The sequence below is a fragment of the Eurosta solidaginis genome, unplaced genomic scaffold, assembly GCF_040869045.1.
Source record: "Eurosta solidaginis isolate ZX-2024a unplaced genomic scaffold, ASM4086904v1 ctg00001452.1, whole genome shotgun sequence".
NCBI lineage: Eukaryota > Metazoa > Arthropoda > Insecta > Diptera > Tephritidae > Eurosta > Eurosta solidaginis.
Genome location: NW_027137132.1, coordinates 104,421 through 109,641, shown reverse-complemented (window position 1 = coordinate 109,641; position 5,221 = coordinate 104,421).

Sequence of the window (5,221 nt, the reverse complement as noted above, 5' to 3'; positions counted from 1 at the left end):
TAATTTGCTTACCGGGCTAAAGGTTAGCATGTTTAAAATACGTAAGTCGTTTTGTTCATCAAATTTAAGTAGATAACTCATCAGTTGTTTGCATCAGAGCGATAATTTTTGAGATAGTTATTAAAACTGTTTAAAGGTTGTCAAACGTTGTTTCTCGTTGTATATCCTTTAATTCTAGAGTTAAATTGATAAATAACGTGTACGAATTTGTTTAACGCATTCGTTTTGGTTACTCGACGTCTCCGTTCTCGTGTAGCCTACATATTGCGTTTTTTTTTTAATTTGCTTACCGGGCTAAAGGTTAGCATATTTAAAATACGTAAGTCGTTTTGTTCATCAAATTTAAGTAGATAACTCATCAGTTGTTTGCATCAGAGCGATAATTTTTCAGATAGTTATTAAAACTGTTTAAAGGTTGTCAAACGTTGTTTCTCGTTGTATATCCTTTAATTCTAGAGTTAAATTGATAAATAACGTGTACGAATTTGTTTAACGCATTTGTTTTGGTTACTCGACGTCTCCGTTCTCGTGTAGCCTACATATTGCGTTTTTTTTTTAATTTGCTTACCGGGCTAAAGGTTAGCATGTTTAAAATACGTAAGTCGTTTTGTTCAACAAATTTAAGTAGATAACTCATCAGTTGTTTGCATCAGAGCGATAATTTTTGAGATAGTTATTAAAACTGTTTAAAGGTTGTCAAACGTTGTTTCTCGTTGTATATCCTTTAATTCTAGAGTTAAATTGATAAATAACGTGTACGAATTTGTTTAACGCATTTGTTTTGGTTACTCGACGTCTCCGTTCTCGTGTAGCCTACATATTGCGTTTTTTTTTTAATTTGTTTACCGGGCTAAAGGTTAGCATGTTTAAAATACGTAAGTCGTTTTGTTCATCATATTTAAGTAGATAACTCATCAGTTGTTTGCATCAGAGCGATAATTTTTGAGATAGTTATTAAAACTGTTTAAAGGTTGTCAAACGTTGTTTCTCGTTGTATATCCTTTAATTCTAGAGTTAGATTGATAAATAACGTGTACGAATTTGTCTAACGCATTTGTTTTGGTTACTCGACGTCTCCGTTCTCGTGTAGCCTACATATTGCGTTTTTTTTTTAATTTGCTTACCGGGCTAAAGGTTAGCATGCTTAAAATACGTAAGTCGTTTCGTTCGACAAATTTAAGTAGATAACTCATCAGTTGTTTGCATCAGAGCGACAATTTTTGAGATAGTTATTAAAACTGTTTAAAGGTTGTCAAACGTTGTTTCTCGTTGTATATCCTTTAATTCTAGAGTTAAATTGATAAATAACGTGTACGAATTTGTTTAACGCATTTGTTTTGGTTACTCGACGTCTCTGTTCTCGGGTAGCCTACATATTGCGTTTTTTTTTAATTTGCTTACCGGGCTAAAGGTTAGCATGTTTAAAATACGTAAGTCGTTTTGTTCATCAAATTTAAGTAGATAACTCATCAGTTGTTTGCATCAGAGCGATAATTTTTGAGATAGTTATTAAAACTGTTTAAAGGTTGTCAAACGTTGTTTCTCGTTGTATATCCTTTAATTCTAGAGTTAAATTGATAAATAACGTGTACGAATTTGTTTAACGCATTTGTTTTGGTTACTCGACGTCTCCGTTCTCGTGTAGCCTACATATTGCGTTTTTTTTTTAATTTGCTTACCGGGCTAAAGGTTAGCATGTTTAAAATACGTAAGTCGTTTTGTTCATCATATTTAAGTAGATAACTCATCAGTTGTTTGCATCAGAGCGACAATTTTTGAGATAGTTATTAAAACTGTTTAAAGGTTGTCAAACGTTGTTTCTCGTTGTATATCCTTTAATCCTAGAGTTAAATTGATAAATAACGTGTACGAATTTGTTTAACGCATTTGTTTTGGTTACTCGACGTCTCCGTTCTCGTGTAGCCTACATATTGCGTTTTTTTTTTAATTTGCTTACCGGGCTAAAGGTTAGCATGCTTAAAATACGTAAGTCGTTTTGTTCAACAAATTTGAGTAGATAACTCATCAGTTGTTTGCATCAGAGCGACAATTTTTGAGATAGTTATTAAAACTATTTAAAGGTTGTCAAACGTTGTTTCTCGTTGTATATCCTTTAATTCTAGAGTTAAATTGATAAATAACGTGTACGAATTTGTTTAACGCATTTGCTTTAGTTACTCGACGTCTCCGTTCTCGTGTAGCCTACATATTGCGTTTTTTTTTAATTTGCTTACCGGGCTAAAGGTTAGCATGTTTAAAATACGTAAGTCGTTTTGTTCAACAAATTTAAGTAGATAACTCATCAGTTGTTTGCATCAGAGCGATAATTTTTGAGATAGTTATTAAAACTGTTTAAAGGTTGTCAAACGTTGTTTCTCGTTGTATATCCTTTAATTCTAGAGTTAAATTGATAAATAACGTGTACGAATTTGTTAACGCATTTGTTTTGGTTACTCGACGTCTCCGTTCTCGTGTAGCCTACATATTGCGTTTTTTTTTTAATTTGCTTACCGGGCTAAAGGTTAGCATGTTTAAAATACGTAAGTCGTTTTGTTCATCAAATTTAAGTAGATAACTCATCAGTTGTTTGCATCAGAGCGATAATTTTTGAGATAGTTATTAAAACTGTTTAAAGGTTGTCAAACGTTGTTTCTCGTTGTATATCCTTTAATTCTAGAGTTAAATTGATAAATAACGTGTACGAATTTGTTTAACGCATTTGTTTTGGTTACTCGACGTCTCCGTTCTCGTGTAGCCTACATATTGCGTTTTTTTTTTTAATTTGCTTACCGGGCTAAAGGTTAGCATGTTTAAAATACGTAAGTCGTTTTGTTCATCAAATTTAAGTAGATAACTCATCAGTTGTTTGCATCAGAGCGATAATTTTTGAGATAGTTATTAAAACTGTTTAAAGGTTGTCAAACGTTGTTTCTCGTTGTATATCCTTTAATTCTAGAGTTAAATTGATAAATAACGTGTAAGAATTTGTTTAACGCATTTGTTTTGGTTACTCGACGTCTCCGTTCTCGTGTAGCCTACATATTGCGTTTTTTTTTTAATTTGCTTACCGGGCTAAAGGTTAGCATGTTTAAAATACGTAAGTCATTTTGTTCATAAAATTTAAGTAGATAACTCATCAGTTGTTTGCATCAGAGCGATAATTTTTGAGATAGTTATTAAAACTGTTTAAAGGTTGTCAAACGTTGTTTCTCGTTGTATATCCTTTAATCCTAGAGTTAAATTGATAAATAACGTGTACGAATTTGTTTAACGCATTTGTTTTGGTTACTCGACGTCTCCGTTCTCGTGTAGCCTACATATTGCGTTTTTTTTTAATTTGCTTACCGGGCTAAAGGTTAGCATGTTTAAAATACGTAAGTCGTTTTGTTCATCAAATTTAAGTAGATAACTCATCAGTTGTTTGCATCAGAGCGATAATTTTTGAGATAGTTATTAAAACTGTTTAAAGGTTGTCAAACGTTGTTTCTCGTTGTATATCCTTTAATTCTAGAGTTAAATTGATAAATAACGTGTACGAATTTGTTTAACGCATTTGTTTTGGTTACTCGACGTCTCCGTTCTCGTGTAGCCTACATATTGCGTTTTTTTTTTAATTTGCTTACCGGGCTAAAGGTTAGCATGTTTAAAATACGTAAGTCGTTTTGTTCATCATATTTAAGTAGATAACTCATCAGTTGTTTGCATCAGAGCGATAATTTTTGAGATAGTTATTAAAACTGTTTAAAGGTTGTCAAACGTTGTTTCTCGTTGTATATCCTTTAATTCTAGAGTTAAATTGATAAATAACGTGTACGAATTTGTTTAACGCATTTGTTTTGGTTACTCGACGTCTCCGTTCTCGTGTAGCCTACATATTGCGTTTTTTTTTAATTTGCTTACCGGGCTAAAGGTTAGCATGTCTAAAATACGTAAGTCGTTTTTTTCAACAAATTTAAGTAGATAACTCATCAGTTGTTTGCATCAGAGCGACAATTTTTGAGATAGTTATTAAAACTGTTTAAAGGTTGTCAAACGTTGTTTCTCATTGTATATCCTTTAATTCTAGAGTTAAATTGATAAATAACGTGTACGAATTTGTTTAACGCATTTGTTTTGGTTACTCGACGTCTCCGTTCTCGTGTAGCCTACATATTGCGTTTTTTTTTTAATTTGCTTACCGGGCTAAAGGTTAGCATGTTTAAAATACGTAAGTCGTTTTGTTCATCATATTTAAGTAGATAACTCATCAGTTGTTTGCATCAGAGCGATAATTTTTGAGATAGTTATTAAAACTGTTTAAAGGTTGTCAAACGTTGTTTCTCGTTGTATATCCTTTAATTCTAGAGTTAAGTTGATAAATAACGTATACGAATTTGTTTAACGCATTTGTTTTGGTTACTCGACGTCTCCGTTCTCGTGTAGCCTACATATTGCGTTTTTTTTTTTAATTTGCTTACCGGGCTAAAGGTTAGCATGTTTAAAATACGTAAGTCGTTTTGTTCATCATATTTAAGTAGATAACTCATCAGTTGTTACGAATTTGTTTAACGCATTTGTTTTGGTTACTCGACGTCTCCGTTCTCGTGTAGCCTACATATTGCGTTTTTTTTTAATTTGCTTACCGGGCTAAAGGTTAGCATGTTTAAAATACGTAAGTCGTTTTTTTCAACAAATTTAAGTAGATAACTCATCAGTTGTTTGCATCAGAGCGACAATTTTTGAGATAGTTATTAAAACTGTTTAAAGGTTGTCAAACGTTGTTTCTCATTGTATATCCTTTAATTCTAGAGTTAAATTGATAAATAACGTGTACGAATTTGTTTAACGCATTTGTTTTGGTTACTCGACGTCTCCGTTCTCGTGTAGCCTACATATTGCGTTTTTTTTTAATTTGCTTACCGGGCTAAAGGTTAGCATGTTTAAAATACGTAAGTCGTTTTGTTCATCATATTTAAGTAGATAACTCATCAGTTGTTTGCATCAGAGCGATAATTTTTGAGATAGTTATTAAAACTGTTTAAAGGTTGTCAAACGTTGTTTCTCGTTGTATATCCTTTAATTCTAGAGTTAAGTTGATAAATAACGTATACGAATTTGTTTAACGCATTTGTTTTGGTTACTCGACGTCTCCGTTCTCGTGTAGCCTACATATTGCGTTTTTTTTTTTAATTTGCTTACCGGGCTAAAGGTTAGCATGTTTAAAATACGTAAGTCGTTTTGT